We start from the raw sequence: 22,087 nt of genomic DNA, 5'->3' as shown, positions 1-22,087 counted from the left end.
TAAACAAACCAACCAACCAATAACCCCAAACAAAAACGTAGTCTTTTCCTTTAACTGAGACCTCAGACCTTTATTCCACTGAAGAGCTGGCCTTAAGTCACGCAGAGCTGCACTGGTGTTGGCAGACTTCTGCAGGAGGTGGTATGGGAGGGCTGAAGCCAGACACAAAGAGAAGGGGTAATTCTGTCCTAGCCCATTTCCATCTTAGCGGTGAAGTATTTGGAGATTTGTTGTCCGTAGGTAATGCACCTTTAGATATGAGGTGAAGGAGACAAAGGTGGCAGCTGCCTACCCAGGCCGCCACACAACTGTGCTGCTGCGTTTGCTATTTGCTTGTTGTCTCCCTGACAGCTTCTTCACAGATGCCTCGTAACTAACTACATACGCAGGACTTTTTTGCCTTCCCAAAGAACGAGCATTATCCAAGCTCTTTCTTTACTACTACTGCTACTACTTCAATGCATTTTGAAAGATGACTACAGACGGAAGAGCGATGAGTGACAGGTTTTGATTCTAGCAATGCCCATGCACAACATAACCAGCAAAAGCAAAGGCAAGACCACCAATGCAGCAAAGGCCCTACACAGCTGCAGGCCGGCGTAAAAGCAGGCAAACAAGGAGAACCTTGGGTGGGCAATGCACTATGCCAAGTTCCTCTGCAGCCCAGCTAAAACACAAAAAGAAACAGAATGGAACAAAAATAACCCAAAGCCCAAAGGAAAACAACAAGGGGGGGTCACGGCGTACACCGGGAAATGCTGAACTTTGCTGCAAAAAGTGTACTTTTACAGAGGAACAAAATGGGGAAAAGCATTTCACACAAGAAAGGCTCTTTTCAGACTGAAACAAGTCCACTTGGCTGCATTTCTTGCAGTGTTAAAGCTGAAGGCTGAAAAGCTGCAGCGGGAATCCATGCAGGCCACAGGACAAAGCAGTTCACTCAGCGTGCCAAGAGAAGCTGAGGATATGATCAGAAACCAGCCCCAGACCCTCTCAGGCCTACTGCTCCCACTCTGCCGATATCGTTAGACCAGCAGCACCACCTGCAGAAACAGCTTTTCACACTGCAGCCAGCACCAGAATTGTGTGTTTCAAGGATTCGGACCAGGCGCAGAAATAGCTGTTTTATCAGGATGCTTATCATCCAGGGAAAGCCTGATGAGATCAGCAGAGCACACTTAAATGGAAACAACAAAACTCCGTTTCTTGTTCCTCAGTTGAGCCAATACATTCACAAGGGGCTCAACGTCTAAGGCCGCTGAACAGGTTTCCCGTGCAGCTCATTTTGTTCCCTACAGAGTGCTGTGTAAGCAGCCTTCCTTGTGGCACTAGGAGAGAACCCATAACTCTGCAGACACCCAAAGAGCTTGGAGGAGCAGCGAGGACCATGTCAGACTGGTTGGTTGGATTGTTTCTTACCAGTTCCTCTATCTGTGTAACGAACTGCTTGTTCGTTAAGATTGCTGGAATCCAGGGCTACTGCCAGCTCCCGGTAACGTGTCTGATGGGCACATGCAGACAGGAGAAAAAGGAAGGAGCAGAAGAGGAGGAGGGGAGGAAAAAAGCAGTAATTAAAAAGGACAGCAAAATAAATCCTATCAAACTGTGATAACCAGATTCTCCAAACAAAACAAAAATCTGCCGTTTCAACAAAAGCAGCTGAGACATCAACACATTTTATCCATTCTGCCAAGGCTTCATTTTGACCTAACAGTGACTCAGAAATAAGAACGGCAGCTGCACGGAAGCCAGCTTATCCCCAGTCCCCAAACTGGAAACACCTCCGATACCTGCCTCCCAGTGTTGATCACAACTACCCGATGATAGCACAAGACAACACTAGACAGCAATGAACGAGAACTGTGCATTCAATTAGGTCTCGCTAACACTGCCGAAAGCAGAGTCCCAGTAAGTTATCAACAGTAGCAAATAAGAAAGGGGGCGGGGGGGACAGGGACACTGAGAACAACCTCCTTCCGTTTCCTTAATATTTGCGGAAGAAACAGCACTTTCTCCATTCACATATGATGTAGACTACAAGCAAAGCAGTCAAGTCAGCCAGTTTTATTCCCCACGGCAACAAGTCACTACTAAGTAAGAACTGACTATCACAATAATACTCCTTATAGCACCTTTCACTCCAAAGTACCACACAGAGAAAACATCCTTTTCTGGGTAAGGATAGATGCAGACTCCCTCTGCGACAAGCTAATGTCAATGATGTGGGTTGATTTCCCATTCTTTTCCACTAAATCAAGAATACATCTTTCCACGAATACATGCTGTCCGTTCATCCCACTCAGCTTTTCTTCCCACTGCTGAAAGTTTACGTTCTAAACCAGGATTTTTTGCTTCTCAGTGCTTAAATATCATATTGTTCAGTAGGATGACTGCAGACACCGCTGGGATCCAAGAGTGTTTTCTTGAGCTGACTGCTTAAAGCTCCACATCAAATATCAAGAGAATTAACAGGACAAAAGGATCAAAACGAGGCTGTACCCGAGAACACGGGGCAGTAACGTCACCCAACTCTTCAAGTTCACACACTAGATTAATGGCAAAGGACGCACCAAGAAGCGAGCGAGGGCAAAGCCAGATGGTGGCCACTCTGCTCTGAAAAGCGCTACCTTCAGGATGTATCTGGGGAAAATGGAGATTGCTGGATGCAGATTAAGATAGAAAAGAACAGGTCAGCAACTACCTGAAAACTTTTTGTTTTTTAGTTTTTGAGTCAAACTCAAACGCTCCCTCTAAAACTTGGTGAGATGTGCGGCACGCTATGAACCACAAGTTTAGAAGGAGGACATTTACGAACAGGCCAAACTCAGCGTGGCTGGGAGCAGGTGCCAGTGGCCCTCATGGAGCGATGAATCCCATGACTAGAAGAAACCAAACGGAAAAGGGCCAAAAACCTGTTCCTGGACAGCAATGCAAGTTCTCATCCAGCCTTCGTGGGAGGATGAACAGCCTCTGACCACTCCTCTACCCACCGTGAACCGGACAACTTCATTTATCTTGTACAGCATCAGAGCGCCATGAAGACCCAGAGCAGTGCTCTAGCGTTTCATGGCAAATTATTTCATCATCCAGCTCTGCTAAGCCATAATTTAAAAACACTACAAAACAAACGAGATAATCGTTTTCAACATTCAACCCCACCAATGTATCACAGCTCTTTGCAATGCCACCTGCAAGGGTTCCCTCTTACTTCAGTCGCTTCCTTCTTGGCACTTCACAGGAAACAAGAAATCTCTCTCTTGGCATTCCCCGTCTACCTGCTCAGCACTTTTCTCGTGAATCGAGCAGCAAGAATACGGTAATGGTGAAGACATTTAAGGAAAGCAATAAAGTGGAAGACTGCAGAGGGAAACAAACAGAATTTTCTCCGTTTCTTTTTAGCAGGACAGATACTTGTGCTCTCAAGGGAAAACGTATATTAGGTGCTTCTAGGAAGGTCAGGAATTCCCTTACTTCTTCCAGCTACAGGTCACCTCACCCTTATTGGTTCAAACACTCCTCAACATGAAACATCAGATGGACAAGAGGAATACCTTCACCAGTACATGTCAAAAATGTTTCCTTCATTTCTTCCGGTCCAGACATTCTGTTTGCTTAACGCTTCAAGATGCAAAGAACAGTCATGTGCCTTAACCACAAGAACTTCCTCCTTCCTCCACCATCAGTTGTGAAATAAATCAAAAAAAAACAAACAACCAACAACTCAATAAACTACTTGAACAGCTGGATTTGTTGGAAACAGAGAGAATTAGGAACAAGACACTTCTCGGGAAATTATGCATTGTGAGGTTCTAATAACACAACAAAAAAAAGTTAGTAATTCTGCTCAGCTTGGAACGCCATGCTTGATCCATTTGCTTTCACACACGGAGTCCTATTTTGCTGGGCTTTCTGCGTTTCACAGCCAAGAAAGCTGAAGTGGCTGAGATGGGAAGGGTCTGCCTCGCATGAAGACACCAATGGCAGCAGCAGCTCATGCCAACAATCAGCTTTCCTGCCCTAGTAGCGTCAAGTGTGCTTCTGAACAGCATTTTCCTGACGCAGGATTTTTACAAGATGGCAACTGGAAAAAGAAATCTGTCATGACATATTGCAATTAAAGATCAGTTTACAAATTATTTCTGAAACCCCAGACACAACGGTCCACATAACAGCCAATCAGATCAAAATGCATCTCTCCGTGCTAAGAAAACGACAGCGGAGAAAAAACTGGGCTCAGAAACTTTGTGCATTTCCAGAGTCTGTATTACACAGCCAGATCAGATGGTATAAAAGCTTGTGATTTTAAAAGTTGTCAAACACGTCAGGAATTTAAAGCCAATGTCTGGAGCATGTCAGCTGGCACACAGTACTTTTCCCAGAAGAGGAGCAGCTGCCTTTATTTCAAGGGTAACTTAAGCCACTGACTGGGGAGGAAAAAAAAACCAAACCCAAAAATAAACAAAAGAGCAGTTTCTTCCCTCACAGGCTCAGGTTCACACCGGCTTGCTCTCTGAACTGCTAACAGCTGGCTTCCTGAAGTCCCTTCCTAACTGGCTGCTTCTCTTAACTTTCCCCAGCTGACCTTCAAGTTACCATTGTCCAATTCACCTTCTGCAAGGGTGGGTACAAACACCACCCCTATTCAACTGGCTTCTCAGTGAGACCACGAGACAGCTGCGTAACCAAAATGCCAAACAGATACAAAGCAGGAAAAGTCTTCGTATTGTCACGCGCTGTATGTTCAGTCACCCTCTCATATTGCAGAACATTCTTTTTGCAGACCAGCGTCACAACAGCTTTCAGCCTCCTGCTCCAGCTCCTTCAAACAGACCTTCTGTTCCTCAGAGGCCTCGCTGAAGGCCTTTGACCAAGAGGATGCCTTGATGGGGTTTTGTGCCTTCCTTTCAGAACAAGAGTTAAGCCTTGCCCCCACTCTCAGAAGCAAAGTCTTACAACGGTCAGTGTGATCTACCCTCACAGCCTGGAAGCAGTATGGGCACCTGTTGGATCCTCCGTTCAGCCATTTCCAGTTTCTGATGCAAATCATCCAGACGCAAATCCTTAGCTGAGATCTTGGAAGACAGGCAGTGAATCTTCTCTGACAGCTCTAAATTCTTCTGATTAATTACCTCATTACTTTTGCTGAAACAAACCAAAATTAAAGCAGCATCACTGTATGTACTATGGGTCTGGGCAAGTACATGTCATAAATTTACAATCCAGCTAGTCTTAACACTTAGAATCACAGAAACATCACATCCAGTCACGTTTTTTAAGCTGAATATCCAACCTCCCAAGTCACCACCTGTGGTGCATGCCCCTTGTGATGTGTTGTGGCTCTACCGGGAAGAGCAGTGTTACTCTGCAGTAACAAGCAGCAGATGGACTTACCTTTGTTCGTACAGCTCCTCTTTCAGGTCTTCTACCTCCTTCATTAACTGTTCGTTATGCTGGAGAAAAAAATAATGAATGATTCAGCTGCAGACTTCAGCAAAATACTTCACCTTTAGCACATCAGCTGAACTGGAAAGCATCAGAACTTTGGCAAAATCCTTCAGGACAGGTTGCTTAGAACCTCCTGAATTTGCCAAGAATAAATCTGCTCAGCCTTTTCAAACGCGATGCTACTAACTGAACGTGAGGTCCTTTCTGCAGACTTCTGGATGAATATCAATACTGAAGTGTCTGCCTGATGGAGACCCTCCTGAGACAAGGTCTCAGTGGCGCTTCTGTTGCGTGGAGCTGGCAAGACTAATGAAGTAAGGTGCCGGATCTGAAGACAGAAACTGGACCATATGATTAGTGGTCACAGAAACCTGAATGAAGTTTGCCTTGACCATGGAGAACACAGGGCTTTACAAGGTTAATTAACAATTCAGAATGTTAATTTCTGCCTCTTCTGTGAGCAGGGACTACAGACTTTGCATTAGTGTACTGACAAGCAAATAGCCAAAGGCAGAGCTGCTGGTGAAGCATAAGCAGAGGTGACTCTTACCTTCTCTGCCTGTTTCTGCTGCAGGGAGACGGAGGCCAAAGTACGTTCCAGCTCCACTACCCTCTGGCGGGATGAACGTAAACGATCAGCAAGGCTCTCGGCTTCTCCTGAACAAGTCAGAACAGAGTGAGTTGAGGCTGGATCACAAAGGGCTTTTTGGAACTGCTAAACAGCACTTTCTACTTTGTCAACAAGCTCTTAAGGCAGCACAGAGCTTTGCAAGTCAGCAGACCTGGTTCCGCCCCTGGCTCTACAGGTGGCTCACTAGCAGCTCTGGGCAGTAAAGCTCTCGGTAACTACCATCCTCACTTTGAGGGAGATGATGAAACTTCCTCTGCAGAATAGGCAATATGTTGGTTGGGATCTTTCTTTCTAATAGAAGTTGTTGCTCAAACTTGGTTCAGAATGAAGGGCTCGGGTAAAACCTACCTTTACGCGATAGCTGTGTGGGAGTGAGGGTGGCGAAAAGGGAACTAAGTTTTAAAAGGATCAGAAGAAAGTCAGAAAGGAGCAGCCTGGGGTAGTCACCGGGGCTGAACAGGGCTGACAAGGCTCTAGCAATACACTAAAGAACCTCAACTGCCATGGGATCAACATGCTCCCACTTGGGGGCAGCTCGGGGGACAGAGGCAGCGATGGTGCCCACTATTGCCCACCGAGGAGTCGGCCACTGCTGTGACCTGGCTGCCAGCAACTGTCATGCCTCTGGCTTGAAATTCACACTTTGACCAACAGCTTGAGCTGGAGTGCCCACAGTCAATTACCTGATTTCTTCCCTGCAGCTTGCTGAGTACGTGCAAGTGCCGCCTGCAACTTAGACTTCTCAGAAGCTACAATTCCAGTAGTCTGGATACGAACCTTTGGGAAAGGAAAATCGGCTCAGCACAAAACTTCTTTGCTTGTAACTGCAACATCACTGTTGCCACAAAAGGCTAACTCAGTAAAGGTAAAGAGCTCGTGCAGTTAAGCACAGTCGGGCTGACTGCCAGTTTTCCTGAAGGAACGCGCTCGTGGCTTCCCGAGTAAAGACTACGAATGGTCAGTAATCCAGAGAACAGCAGAAGGCAGGTAGTGTTACTGTAATGGAGGCTCTGCCTTACCCGTAGCTGTTTCCTCAGCGCGGCTTGCTCTTCAGAAAATTTCTTTTCCAACTCCTTCTTTTCCTGTATAAAGAAATGATGCCTACTTAGCACAAAAAAGTAGATGGGTAACCCTTGTTTTGTGTCAAACTAAAAAAGCAGTGATACATTGGTAGTACTTGCAGCATCGAAACGACAGCAGTCTTTTTAAAGACATACTTCAGCCTTGCGTTATTTGAACGCCTTCACTATTTATCCATCCTAGATTGGCAGTAACAGCACAGCACCATCGCTGCTAGCATAAAAACAGTAGTGCTTGGAAGCAAGCTACTGGCAAGGACTTGTATTCTCCTGCCTCCACCACACTCCTCTAATACCTGAGTATTTAAACGTTCGCTTGTGTCAAAATAAGAACGCTACCTGCCAGGCAGGCCTAACTCATCAAGTCAAGTTATTCAACCCTACGCGACAAATGAAACTGAATCTAACATAAGACAAGACCACACGTGCCTGGGCCACAGCCCACAATACTCTCTACGCCGCCAAGGAAGAGATACTATTTTTCTGCCTATCCAAAACCAGGACACACTTTACCTTCTCCAGCTGATCCACTGCCTCCTGGCTCTGCTCTTTCTGTGGAAGAAAAGTGATGCACCAGTGTCAAGAGAAAATACTCTCATACATCTGAAACACATTTTCACTTCAACAAAGTAGGATACATGCCCAATTCACGCAAACAGAATTTCCACTGTCCTTTCTGTAGAGGACTAGGAAGTTCATCTTAGCTATTAAAAATACGAGATCTGGAGCTGCCTTCACTAATGTACTTCATATGCCAGGCATCTTTTTCATCGCTCAGTAGATTGCCACAGTTGTTCTCCAACACCGCTGCTGAAACCCCTCCATGTCTACATCTGAGCATCTACCAACTTCAGTTAAACTCGCATCCCCACATCTGTGCAACTGACGGCAGTAATCCTGGTGTATTGGGATGATCGGCAGAAATGCTGGGGTTTTTTTAAAAACACCAATAAATAAATAAATAAACAAACCAACCAACCAATAACCCCAAACAAAAACGTAGTCTTTTCCTTTAACTGAGACCTCAGACCTTTATTCCACTGAAGAGCTGGCCTTAAGTCACGCAGAGCCGCACTGGTGTTGGCAGACTTCTGCAGGAGGTGGTATGGGAGGGCTGAAGCCAGACACAAAGAGAAGGGGTAATTCTGTCCTAGCCCATTTCCATCTTAGCGGTGAAGTATTTGGAGATCTGTTGTCCGTAGGTAATGCACCTTTAGATATGAGGTGAAGGAGACAAAGGTGGCAGCTGCCTACCCAGGCCGCCACACAACTGTGCTGCTGCGTTTGCTATTTGCTTGTTGTCTCCCTGACAGCTTCTTCACAGATGCCTCGCAACTAACTACATACGCAGGACTTTTTTGCCTTCCCAAAGAACGAGCATTGTCCAAGCTCTTTCTTTACTACTACTGCTACTACTTCAATGCATTTTGAAAGATGACTACAGACGGAAGAGCGATGAGTGACAGGTTTTGATTCTAGCAATGCCCATGCACAACATAACCAGCAAAAGCAAAGGCAAGACCACCAATGCAGCAAAGGCCCTACACAGCTGCAGGCCGGCGTAAAAGCAGGCAAACAAGGAGAATCTTGGGTGGGCAATGCACTATGCCAAGTTCCTCTGCAGCCCAGCTAAAACACAAAAAGAAACAGAATGGAACAAAAATAACCCAAAGCCCAAAGGAAAACAACAAGGGGGGGGTCACGGCGTACACCGGGAAATGCTGAACTTTGCTGCAAAAAGTGTACTTTTACAGAGGAACAAAATGGGGAAAAGCATTTCACACAAGAAAGGCTCTTTTCAGACTGAAACAAGTCCACTTGGCTGCATTTCTTGCAGTGTTAAAGCTGAAGGCTGAAAAGCTGCAGCGGGAATCCATGCAGGCCACAGGACAAAGCAGTTCACTCAGCGTGCCAAGAGAAGCTGAGGATATGATCAGAAACCAGCCCCAGACCCTCTCAGGCCTACTGCTCCCACTCTGCCGATATCGTTAGACCAGCAGCACCACCTGCAGAAACAGCTTTTCACACTGCTGCCAGCACCAGAATTGTGTGTTTCAAGGATTCGGACCAGGCGCAGAAATAGCTGTTTTATCAGGATGCTTATCATCCAGGGAAAGCCTGATGAGATCAGCAGAGCACACTTAAATGGAAACAACAAAACTCCGTTTCTTGTTCCTCAGTTGAGCCAATACATTCACAAGGGGCTCAACGTCTAAGGCCGCTGAACAGGTTTCCCGTGCAGCTCATTTTCTTCCCTACAGAGTGCTGTGTAAGCAGCCTTCCTTGTGGCACTAGGAGAGAACCCATAACTCTGCAGACACCCAAAGAGCTTGGAGGAGCAGCGAGGACCATGTCAGACTGGTTGGTTGGATTGTTTCTTACCAACTCCTCTATCTGTGTAACGAACTGCTTGTTCGTTAAGATTGCTGGAATCCAGGGCTACTGCCAGCTCCCGGTAACGTGTCTGATGGGCACATGCAGACAGGAGAAAAAGGAAGGAGCAGAAGAGGAGGAGGGGAGGAAAAAAGCAGTAATTAAAAAGGACAGCAAAATAAATCCTATCAAACTGTGATAACCAGATTCTCCAAACAAAACAAAAATCTGCCGTTTCCACAAAAGCAGCTGAGACATCAACACATTTTATCCATTCTGCCAAGGCTTCATTTTGACCTAACAGTGACTCAGAAATAAGAACGGCAGCTGCACGGAAGCCAGCTTATCCCCAGTCCCCAAACTGGAAACACCTCCGATACCTGCCTCCCAGTGTTGATCACAACTACCCGATGATAGCACAAGACAACACTAGACAGCAGTGAACGAGAACTGTGCATTCAATTAGGTCTCGCTAACACTGCCGAAAGCAGAGTCCCAGTAAGTTATCAACAGTAGCAAATAAGAAAGGGGGCGGGGGGACGGGGACGACGACGACACTGAGAACAACCTCCTTCCATTTCCTTAATATTTGCGGAAGAAACAGCACTTTCTCCATTCACATATGATGTAGACTACAAGCAAAGCAGTCAAGTCAGCCAGTTTTATTCCCCACGGCAACAAGTCACTACTAAGTAAGAACTGACTATCACAATAATACTCCTTATAGCACCTTTCACTCCAAAGTACCACACAGAGAAAACATCCTTTTCTGGGTAAGGATAGATGCAGACTCCCTCTGCGACAAGCTAATGTCAATGATGTGGGTTGATTTCCCATTCTTTTCCACTAAATCAAGAATACATCTTTCCACGAATACATGCTGTCCGTTCATCCCACTCAGCTTTTCTTCCCACTGCTGAAAGTTTACGTTCTAAACCAGGATTTTTTGCTTCTCAATGCTTAAATATCGTATTGTTCAGTAGGATGACTGCAGACACCGCTGGGATCCAAGAGTGTTTTCTTGAGCTGACTGCTTAAAGCTCCACATCAAATATCAAGAGAATTAATAGGACAAAAGGAATACAAAGGCAAATCAGAGTGAACTCCATTCCGTCTTGCAGGTTTCACTGCATCTATCCGGTACCCCTGGTGATTACTATAGTTACGCTTATTGATAAGAGACGCACGGATATGTAGGAAACAGGAGTTACTTTATGACAACTGAACTGAAACAATGGTAGGAAAATAAGCTACCAAAATGATGCAAGTGAAACGAAAATCAGAGCTTTGCCACAGCAACAGCGGAAGACAATTCTGGGCTACCAAATTTGACTTCCCTGAGCTTCTATCACAATTTGAGCAAGCCTTCCATTTAAATAAACTGCCTGAAAAGAATTGTTTTAAAAAGGCTGGGGTTTTATGTTTGTGCCTGAACACGTTTCTATTGCTTATCGGCATAGTTCCTGCCCTTTCCTCTTCAGAAGCCTGGCAACGTGAAGACGCTAAAGCCTGTAAACGCTTGACTCAAAGGATCCGACTTCCTGCCTAAACCTATTTAAACCCAGTACTGGAACTTGCCAGACTGTACATCCCCGGCGCAAGTTTCATCGCCTGTTGTAAAATGGGTTGGCAGGAATAACTAGACAGCTTCCTCAGGGCAGCTGCTTGCCTGCAGATCAGCAGAGTCATGCCCTTCAGAAACAAGGCCCTAGGGACTACAGCAACGACACGCACAGCGGGAGAAATACAGACCAAGAAAACACTACCTCTCCCTGCTGCGCTTGCCCTCAGCAGTTCAGTTAGTTTATCGCCTCGCCCCACACTCCTCCTTTCCTCAAAGCTCAGCTGTCTCGCGGAAGAGGTTCCGACAAGGTTCACTTTTTCACACGTTCAGTTCGACACAAACCAGAAGGGCGCAAGCACTTTACGAGCAATGGCAACGCATGGTATCAACTAGCTCCATGATAATAAAAACAGCAACAAAACTCAAGCAACTGAGAGGGGCTATGTCAGGACAAGGCTCCACCCAAGAAATCGAGGCCAGCGTAAACAGAACCTGAAGCATGCAGTAGGGAGAGCGAGTCACTGCGAGGGACACGAGCACTGCCTCCCCTTCCTCCTGTCCAATGAGGGTATGGCTACCCCATTGGAGCGCTTCAGGTCTGACACCGGCACCTTCAGAATGTTCAGAATCTGAAGGAGGTGAAAGAAAAGGGGAAACGGCTCAGAAAAGGACAGAGAGAAAGTGTCAATCGAAGGTAGCCAAAGAAACCGGCATCCTCCGGCTGGCCAGGAGCACGCAGCTCAAAGCAGCAGCTCTGGGCACACCCAGGGCTGCGTGACAGCACCGCACGATCAGACGCGGCTTTGGCACGTACCCTGAGCTCTAGTGTGCACCTTCCAGCAGCGGTAGCTGCTAACTATTGTGGCACGCTTCGCGTGCTGGTGATACAGGCAGCTGCGCCAGTCATCTATTACACCCGCATAACCATTTCCCGGCTCTAGTCACGTTGTTCAGAAAACCAAAGAACAAGGAGGTAGCAAGTGAGCTGGGACAAAGACCGAGGCACTCACGTTCTCTGGAGGCTGCTGGTCATCGCCCGGGGGAGTCTCAGGTCGACCGTCTCCGTTAGTTTTGCGGTTTTCCTTACTTGCTGCAGCTGCTCCAGGGCTCTTCTTCTGCTGATACTCCTTCAGCTGTGAAAAATAATAATAATCTGAAATCCAAACAGAACATGCCTTCTGTGAGAATGATGTCAACCCCCCAGCCCCAGCTCCACTGGGTAAAAAGACCAAGTGTAAGGACAAGAGAAACGCTCTTCAATGAGTTTGTCGCCCGGGGGGCAAGAAAAATAAAAATCAAAACACGTCCAAAAAAAAGGCTAAAGTAAGATCTAATGTGATGCGTTTACGACAAGAGGCTCAGAGCTGCAAACGTTCAACTTTTGTACACAGCTAAGAGTTGCTGGGAAACGACTTGACACTCCATCCTGCAACTAAAAGGAGATGAAAAGAAGTATCTTGGGGTGGGGTTTTTTTAGGGTTCTAACTAAGAGCATTGAGGAAAAACGAGTAAAGGGCAATGAAATCTGAATGTTAAGTGAAACATCAGCACCTGACAGTAAGATCTCCCACTCCGTGAAAGACTTTGAGAAGGAAAATTGCAGTCCTTACAGACAAATGCCATGTTAATACAAGCAGCGTAGTCACTGTGAACTAAGGGGAGAAGCAACCTACAACTCATTTTTCAATCACACCCACTTCACCCCGGAAAAGCTAGTCGGATAAGCCGTTCGCTTGAATTCGGCGAGGTCTTCCGAGCCGAATCGTTTGTGCTCCAGCAGGGTGAAGCCCCCAGGCAAGCGAGCCCCAGGCAGTTCGGTCAACCGCCCGCTTCCCCAGCCCGCAGCCCGCCCTCCGGCCCCCCGCCGGGCCGGGCCGCGCCGGGCCGCGCCGCGCCTCGGCCTCCAGGTGGGGAAAGAAGGACCCGTTATTGGCAGAATTCCAAAATGGAAGCCCGAACCGCTCCAGGACACTTTCCCCTCCCCAGGACTTTCACATACGCCGCCGACGCCGCGGCCGGGGAAATAAGTAACATGAGACCAAAAACCCCCAAAAAAGGGTGTGGGGGAGGCCAGGGGGAGGGAAAACCGCCAAACCGAACCCGGCGGACCCACGGCACCGCCGGCCCGGCCCGCCCCGGCCCCCGCCGCCCCTCACCTTCTCCCTGCCCGCCGCCAGCCCGCTCCGCCTGCTGCCGTCCGCCACGGCCGCCCCGCGCCTGCGCCGCCTTGGCTTCGCCCACCACCGGCGGCAGCAGCCAGGGCCCGCCCAGCCTGCGCTGCCGTCCTGGAGGCCCGGCCCATCGCCGTGCCGCGACGTGCCCGGCCCATCGCCGGGCCCCGCCTCATGGCCGGGCTCCACCGGCTCCGGCACGGCGCCGGGCTGCGGCTCGTGGCCGGGCTCCACCGCCTCGGGCTCGCGGCCGGGCTCCATCGCCTCGAGGTTGCCGGGCCCGGTAGCTCTGCTTTTACTGCAGGGACTGGAGGAGCCGGTGCCACCTTGCAGTGCCTGCTCCCCGTGTTGAGAGCCCGCACCGCCCGCTGCTCGGGTGACAGCCGGCACTGCCCGCTGCTCGGGTGACACCTGACTGGCCCGTCGTGCCCCACCCAAACCTCACCTGCAGCTTCACAGGAGACAGTTTGTTCCCCAGCGCTGACGGCACAGTGGGCCCTGTCGCTGGGAAACTCCACTTCCCAGCGTGCCCCGCGGCGCGCCCGCGCCTGCCGCTCCCGGCCGGCCCCGCGCGCACCCGACCGGCCCGGCGGGCGGCGGCAGCCCTGGCCGAGCGGGTCCCGCCGAGCGCGGGTCGCAGCGCGCCCGCCCCGCCGCGGCCCGGGCCCGGGCGGTAGGAGCCGGGTCCCCGCGTTACAGATTTGCTAACGGTTAGATTTAACTAACCTTATTTGATTTTATAAAATCATTTCCACAGAACTATAGAGGAATAAGAAATATATTTCAGTGGAACTAGCAGTTGCACAACAAAAGCTGCTATGGAATCCTCCGTACAGCCCTGTACCAAGGCCAAGGACTGAGAGCAACCGAATGAAACAACTCGTAGCTACCTGCCAAGAAATCGTGAACTCTAATAATATTGATATAAAGAAATGGTATGGAATGGGGACAATCAGTTACGGGTAAATATATTTACGCAAAGAATGTCGGTCTAGTAATCAGGTCATGGAACCATAGTTTGAAAGAAATAATTAATGAAAGAGCTAGCGAAAGAAGGAGTCCGTTTCTCTAACTTTCTCTGACAAGGGGCCTGTTTATAAGTTATCTAGAGGGAGCGAGTAAAAGAAACAAGCCGAAGGACCAGATGGTCGACAGGGACATCCATTAGCTCGGGCCGATGAGAACACTGCAGACTTGCAAGACCATCACACACCAGGCAAAAGGTGAAAAGTACCCCGTGAGGAAGACCTACGGCCTTCCTCCCAGAGACCACTGCCCACGTCCCGCAGACCCCTGCCCACAATTCTTGGAAGGATTTGCGCAGGCGCGAAGGACTGAGAAGCTGATTAGCATACTGATGTGAATAAGCTGTAAATAACATGGTCAAGTTTGTATTCATAAACCAATATTCATTTTAATGCATAAACAAGCTTGTAATTGTATAGCGACAAAGGGGTTAAAATGTCTGAAAGATCATATAGACTGTTCTGACAAGGAAGTTGCAAATCTCTGCAAGGAGAGCTGTCCTCCTTATCTGCAAAGCAAGCTGCCCTACCAAGGAGATAATGGGACAGCTGGATGTCCCTGAGTAAAACTACAAGGGGTATTGTAAAAACCCTGGGAAAGATTTCTACAAGTCTGCCAACTCATCACTTTTGAAACACAGCAAAGCATATGCTTCAAAGTGATGTAGTGTGAATGAACTTTAGAATAGAATTAAAGAATAAACATTATGTTTGTTAGCCACTGTAACAATTGTAGATATCATGTACCGCCACATGTTACTCATCTACCTGTGGTGTCTGTCCTGTTATCCTTTGTTAGACATCCGCCTATCTGCTGACCTTCTGTGTTAAAACTTTAGCGGGACACTTCAGCAGGAGAGGACAGATAAGGGTAAAAGAAATAATTAAGCAAGAAAAGCAGATGGCCAGCAAGGGCAGAAATTACCTCAGACTGATAAGGACACTGCAAATGTGCAAGACCATCACATAATGAGCAAAAGGTGAAAAGTACACCATGAGGAAGACCTACAGCCTTCCTCCCATAGACCACTGCCCACATTCTAAAGACCCCGGCCCACAATTTTTGGAAGAATCTGCGCAAGCGTGAAAGACTGATAAGCTAATTAGCATACGAAGCGAGGGTAGGCGGGTTCAGGTAATGAATATGTATAGGCGTTAAAAGAATATTAATTGTTTCATTATATAAATATAAGATGGTCTGCCCCTCTGGGTGTGTACGATTGGTGGAAGGAACCCCCGTACGCCCGGCGCCGACAATAAAGAATACTTAATCACTAAGAAATTCTGAAGACGTTCTTTGAAACAATACGAAGCGAGAGTCTGTTAATGATTTTGGGGAAATAGTATGTTCATGCATGAATACTTACTGCAGATGCATGACTCAGTCCTGGATGAGGTGTACGGTGTCGAAGCTCGGTGTGCGTTGATCGGGAGAGGGCTCACTCACGCACCCGGCCGTCCATAAAGAAGTGTCTGCTTCTCTCCCTCACATCGGTGTCGGGAAGTTTTTCATTCCGAGATTTCGGTACCCCCCGCTGCCCCGCCCCCGCCGCGGGCCGTGCCTGCGCTGAGGCGGCGCGGCCCGGCCCCTGACGCGGCGCCCCCCTGCTCTGCCAGGGCCTCCGGTGGCGGCCGGCGGAGCGGCGCGGCCGGCTGCAGGTCCGCGGTGAGGCCCTGCGCGGGCTGGGGGGAGCGGGCCCTGCTCCAGGGCTGCCCCGGCCGCCGTCTATGGCCCGGCACGGCAGGGCCCGGCACGGCAGGGCCCGGCACGGCACGGGGTGTGTTTTCTTGGGGGGGAGCTGCCGGCCTCGCCCCCCGGCGCTGCCTCGTCCTGGCAGCGCCTCTGAACACCGAAATTGTGGGGGTTACGGTCTTATTGTCACCTGACGCTGTAAATCTACAAAACGCCGTAGAATATGATGGGGGGCGGGGCAACGTTACAGAAACCCATCAGTCTTTTACCTGAGCTTCCCCCCTCCCTGCCCAGGAGACACGGTGTTTTTTCCTTTCCTTTTTTTCCTCCTCTTTTCTCCATTTCTGATTAGCGCCCCCCAGCACCGCAGCATCTTCCCCTGGGCTGAGGTAGCGTGAAATGTCTCCTGTGCTCTACAGATGCCCCGTCCCGCGTCCTGCCAGCCTAACGGAACGAGCCAAGAAGCCCTGCAGTATGAAATCGAAGAGCTGAAACAGAAAGACCTTGCTCTAGACCAGGAAACTGCACAATTATTGTCCGAGTACGTCCTTGGCGAGCTCAGTGGCCGCTGTGATGCCTCAATTATTTTTGTTTCAAAAAAACCCAGCGGTCTAGGGCTTAGAGCTAAAAGCCGTCCTCTTACGCCACCGTTTTTATCGTGGCGCTGTGCAACGTTGATTACAGCGTTGTCTTGATTTATGGGACCCGTTAAGAGAGAACTCTTTCCACTTTATTTGGTAAAGCAAACCCAGGTTTTACTAGGAGCTCGGATAGGAGGATTTTAACTTTACCCCAGGTGTTGCTGAGGCAATTACCTGTAAACTGGGAATGAACGGTTTTAACCGTCGTGATGCTATGACACATCATGCTACCAGAAGGCCTTGCTCATGTGAGAATTAAAATGGAGATTGTGGCTTGTATGACCTGCCCGGTTTAGCCCCGGATGAAACGGTTTCCTTGTTTCTTCCATCCTGATCAAGGGTTTATTTATTTCCTGTCTGAAGCAAGTGGGTTAAACGTTTGTGTTCAAGAAGCAGAGGTGTTTCCCAGGCAAGCGAAGGGCCTGGAAAGAGACGGGTGCCGCTTACAAGGTAGCGCAACTGCTTTAACTGTGGTTTCTTATGACCTACTGTGGCAGCTGCTTATTAGCAGCTCTTTTGAGGTAAAGTTGCTGCTTGGTTTTTAAAGAGAGGGTATCTCTGTGGGTTATTTGTTGCAAAGGAGTGTTATTTTCTAAGGTCACGTGTAGTACAGAGAATGGAAACGGCAGAGCAACAAAGGCTGTTCCCAAAGCTTTTTTGCTTTACCACCACGCATTTTTTTTTCACTAGCTACAGATTAGAGATACAGATACAAACTGAACTCACCACAGCCTATTCCTGTTTCTACTTTTACAACCTTTTACAAAATAAAAACCAACAAAGAAACAAAACCAAAAACCACAAACAGGGGTGAATTGTAGAGAACAGAGACAGTGGGTTGTTTTGACATTGGTAATGTGCAGCTGAGAACCTGCAGCAAAGAGTCAAATAACTTTGAGGGAGCACGAGAAGAAACCAGCATGAGACACAAAGAAAGGAGGGATGTGATCTCACCTGTGGAAGGCAAGTGACCAGCAGAGAGTAGCCTGTCGCAGCACTCTCCAAAGGAGCCAGCTGCAACCAGGTCTTTTACCATCACACTCTCCAGGGCAGTCCCTCTGCTGCCTTCTAGTCTCGCCTCATCCAGGGCACGCTCACCCTCTCTGCTTCTTCCTCGGCTGCCCAACTGCTTCACAGAACCAGCCACAGCTGCACCTTGTCTACACCAGCCAACCCACCGCCCCTGAAGCCAGCCCACAGCTGTCTGTTATCAATGCTCATTAACCCAGCTTCGTTCCTCTGCAGTAGCCTATAGTGCACAGCGCTAAGGAATGTGTTGTATGAACCTTCCGGGCCGTTCCGCGTCGATTCACAGTCAGTTACAAAAATTGAAGGACATGTCACAGGGCTTACGGCATGAACTTTTGGGAGATGGGTTGCGGAATCTTTTCAAGTCTCGGGGAACCACCAGACGGTTGCAGGAGTTTACAACACGCGGAGGAATATTGTTATTGCTAATTGTAGTTATACTGACCATTATTCCCTGTATGCTGAACTGTACAAGACCCATGATTCAAAAGTAGTTTAACCTCTAATGTTGTTTCTGCTCAAAATAAAGACGGGGGAAGTGTAGAGAGCTTTATGGCCAGTGCTGGAGGCCACAATGCCTGTGAAGGGCCTTGAAGGCTAAAGAAGAGAGAAAGTACGATAAGGTTGGCTGAACGCCCGGAAGGAAGACGGGATATGAAGCAAGGCCAGGGCGGATGCGCGATGCCACATCTCGGCGGCTGGCTGAGAACATGAAACCCACAGAGATAAGAAAGAAGAGAGAAAAAAAGGCAAGAAGTTCAGTGCATTTGCAGCTTAGTAATTAACCAATTATATGTAGCCAAGACGTGTGTGAACAGTATTGATTAACCAATGATAATTTAGTATGGGGCGCGTGAACAGCAAACGAGGATATTATAAGCGTGGGTTCTGGACTAATAAAAGGTCTTCTGGTTGAACTCGGGAGTCCACGTCATCGTCTCCTCAGGCAATGTGCTCCTCCTCCTCGTCTGCCATTGCATGGACCTGCAAGGCCACACCATAAAAGTTAAAACAACGTTCATGGTGCATTCACTCCTGCCTGTGTTTGTCTAGAGCAGCTGTGACGCTGCCCCTGGTGTTACCTGCTCAGAGAACTGCTGCACCTACTGCTGCCACATTCTCCGCACCTCCTTCCGTTTCTCTGCATACTGATGTCTTTCTGCCTGGAGCCGGGGAACTGACCCTGAGAGCTGTTCAAAACAAAACAAAACACAAAGAAAATCATATTGGCTAAATACATTTGGCAGTGACTGCTTCAGGGATAAAGCCTGAAGAAACCAGTGTTAACGCAAAGCTCAGGCTGCATTCTTCTGCCACACAAGTTTCTTTACAGACATGAAGATCTGGATGTCATTTCGTACAAGTCCTGAGCAACCCGGGTTTCCAGGCCTGCCCTTCTCCTCCAGTGCCACCTGCAACTGCTGCTTTGCATCCAGACTCCCTGCCTGATTTGACAACTGCCAAGAAAAATCAAAAAGTCACGGCAAAATGTTAACACGCCACTTCTGCATAGCCTTTCCCCTGATAGCAACCTGCCACATGATCCATGTTGCAACCTTAAAGTGCTCCAACTCACGGTGATGTTCAATTAAAAAAAAAAAAAAAAAAAAAAAAAAGAGGAGGGGGGAAGGAGATTAAAATCAAAAAGCTTAGATTTTAGCCCTGTAAAACAGGCTGAGCTAGACAGCTCCTCCCTACCAATTTTATATTTACTATTTGTTTGATTAAAACCTATTTTCTTAATCTAAAAATCTGGCTCAGAAACTCTGTGCATTTCCAGAGTCTGTATTACACAGCCAGATCAGATGGTATAAAAACCTGTGATTTTAAAAGTTGTCAAACACATCAGGAATTTAAAGCCAATGTCTGGAGCATGTCAGCTGGCACACAGTACTTTTCCCAGAAGAGGAGCAGCTGCCTTTATTTCAAGGGTAACTTAAGCCACTGACTGGGGAGGAAAAAAAAACCAGACCCAAAAACAAACAAAAGAGCAGTTTCTTCCCTCACAGGCTCAGGTTCACACCGGCTTGCTCTCTGAACTGCTAACAGCTGGCTTCCTGAAGTCCCTTCCTAACTGGCTGCTTCTCTTAACTTTCCCCAGCTGACCTTCAAGTTACCATTGTCCAATTCACCTTCTGCAAGGGTGGGTACAAACACCACCCCTATTCAACTGGCTTCTCAGTGAGACCACGAGACAGCTGCGTAACCAAAATGCCAAACAGATACAAAGCAGGAAAAGTCTTCGTATTGTCACGCGCTGTATGTTCAGTCACCCTCTCATATTGCAGAACATTCTTTTTGCAGACCAGCGTCACAACAGCTTTCAGCCTCCTGCTCCAGCTCCTTCAAACAGACCTTCTGTTCCTCAGAGGCCTCGCTGAAGGCCTTTGACCAAGAGGATGCCTTGATGGGGTTTTGTGCCTTCCTTTCAGAACAAGAGTTAAGCCTTGCCCCCACTCTCAGAAGCACAGTCTTACAACGGTCAGTGTGATCTACCCTCACAGCCTGGAAGCAGTATGGGCACCTGTTGGATCCTCCGTTCAGCCATTTCCAGTTTCTGATGCAAATCGTCCATACACAAATCCTTAGCTGAGATCTTGGAAGACAGGAAGACAATCTCTTCTGACAGCTCTAAATTCTCCTGCTTCACTTCCTCACTACTTTTGCTGAAACAAACCAAAATTAAAGCAGCATCACTGTATGTACTATGGGTCCGGGCAAGTACATGTCATAAATTTACAATCCAGCTAGTCTTAACACTTAGAATCACAGAAACATCACATCCAGTCACGTTTTTTAAGCTGAATATCCAACCTCCCAAGTCACCACCTGTGGTGCATGCCCCTTGTGATGTGTTGTGGCTCTACCGGGAAGAGCAGTGTTACTCTGCAGTAACAAGCAGCAGATGGACTTACCTTTGTTTGTACAGCTCCTCTTTCAGGTCTTCTACCTCCTTCATTAACTGTTTGTTATGCTGGAGAAAAAAGAAATGAATGATTCAGCTGCAGACTTCAGCAAAATACTTCACCTTTAGCACATCAGCTGAACTGGAAAGCATCAGAACTTTGGCAAAATCCTTCAGGACAGGTTGCTTAGAACCTCCTGAATTTGCCAGGAATAAATCTGCTCAGCCTTTTCAAACGCGATGCTACTAACTGAACGTGAGGTCCTTTCTGCAGACTTCTGGATGAATATCAATACTGAAGTGTCTGCCTGATGGAGACCCTCCTGAGACAAGGTCTCGGTGGCGCTTCTGTTGCGTGGAGCTGGCAAGACTAATGAAGTAAGGTGCCGGATCTGAAGACAGCAACTGGACCATATGATTAGTGGTCACAGAAACCTGAATGAAGTTTGCCTTGACCATGGAGAACACAGGGCTTTACAAGGTTAATTAACAATTCAGAATGTTCATTTCTGCCTCTTCTCCGAGCAGGGACTACAGACTTTGCATTAGCGTACTGACAAGCAAATAGCCAAAGGCAGAGCTGCTGGTGAAGCATAAGCAGAGGTGACTCTTACCTTCTCTGCCTGTTCCTGCAGCATAGAGACGAAGGACAAAGTACGTTCCAGCTCCACTACTTTCTGGCGGGATGAACGTAAACGATCAGCAAGGCTCTCGGCTTCTCCTGAACAAGTCAGAACAGAGTGAGTTGAGGCTGGACCACAAAGGGCTTTTTGGAACTGCTAAACAGCACTTTCTACTTTGTCAACAAGCTCTTAAGGCAGCACAGAGCTTTGCAAGTCAGCAGACCTGGTTCCGCCCCTGGCTCTACAGGTGGCTCACTAGCAGCTCTGGGCAGTAAAGCTCTCGGTAACTACCATCCTCACTTTGAGGGAGATGACGAAACTTCCTCTGCAGAATAGGCAATATGTTGGTTGGGATCTTTCTTTCTAATAGAAGTTGTTGCTCAAACTTGGTTCAGAATGAAGGGCTCGGGTAAAACCTACCTTTATGCGATAGCTGTGTGGGAGTGAGGGTGGCGAAAAGGGAACTAAGTTTTAAAAGGATCAGAAGAAAGTCAGAAAGGAACAGCCTGGGGTAGTCACCGGGGCTGAACAGGGCTGACAAGGCTTTAGCGATGCACTAAAGAACCTCAACTGCCATGGGATCAACATGCTCCCACTTGGGGGCAGCTCGGGGGACAGAGGCAGCGATGGTGCCCACTATTGCCCACCGAGGAGTCGGCCACTGCTGTGACCTGGCTGCCAGCAACTGTCATGCCTCTGGCTTGAAATTCACACTTTGACCAACAGCTTGAGCTGGAGTGCCCACAGTCAATTACCTGATTTCTTCCCTGCAGCTTGCTGAGTACGTGCAAGTGCCGCCTGCAACTCAGACTTCTCAGAAGCTACAATTCCAGTAGTCTGGATACGAACCTTTGGGAAAGGAAAATCGGCTCAGCACAAAACTTCTTTGCTTGTAACTGCAACATCAC

At 48.2% G+C, this 22,087-nt stretch overlaps 2 long non-coding RNA genes across 2 annotated transcripts; both read right to left on the bottom strand.

Moving 5' to 3' along the window:
- Window positions 1-5,995: 5,995 nt before the first annotated feature.
- On the bottom strand, window positions 5,996-22,047 carry LOC308069087. Its single transcript, XR_013930283.1, has 2 exons — window positions 21,935-22,047; window positions 5,996-6,102 (listed from the first exon to the last, which is right to left on the bottom strand). It is a non-coding gene; the product is annotated as an uncharacterized lncRNA (long non-coding RNA).
- Window positions 10,614-19,458, bottom strand: LOC308069082. The gene is made up of 3 exons (XR_013930278.1): window positions 15,732-19,458; window positions 12,038-12,225; window positions 10,614-11,189 (listed from the first exon to the last, which is right to left on the bottom strand). It is a non-coding gene; the product is annotated as an uncharacterized lncRNA (long non-coding RNA).
- Window positions 22,048-22,087: the final 40 nt, after the last annotated feature.

Source organism: Falco punctatus (assembly GCF_963210335.1).
Source record: "Falco punctatus genome assembly, chromosome: 9".
Lineage (NCBI taxonomy): Eukaryota > Metazoa > Chordata > Aves > Falconiformes > Falconidae > Falco > Falco punctatus.
This window is presented reverse-complemented; position numbering and strand designations above follow the sequence as displayed.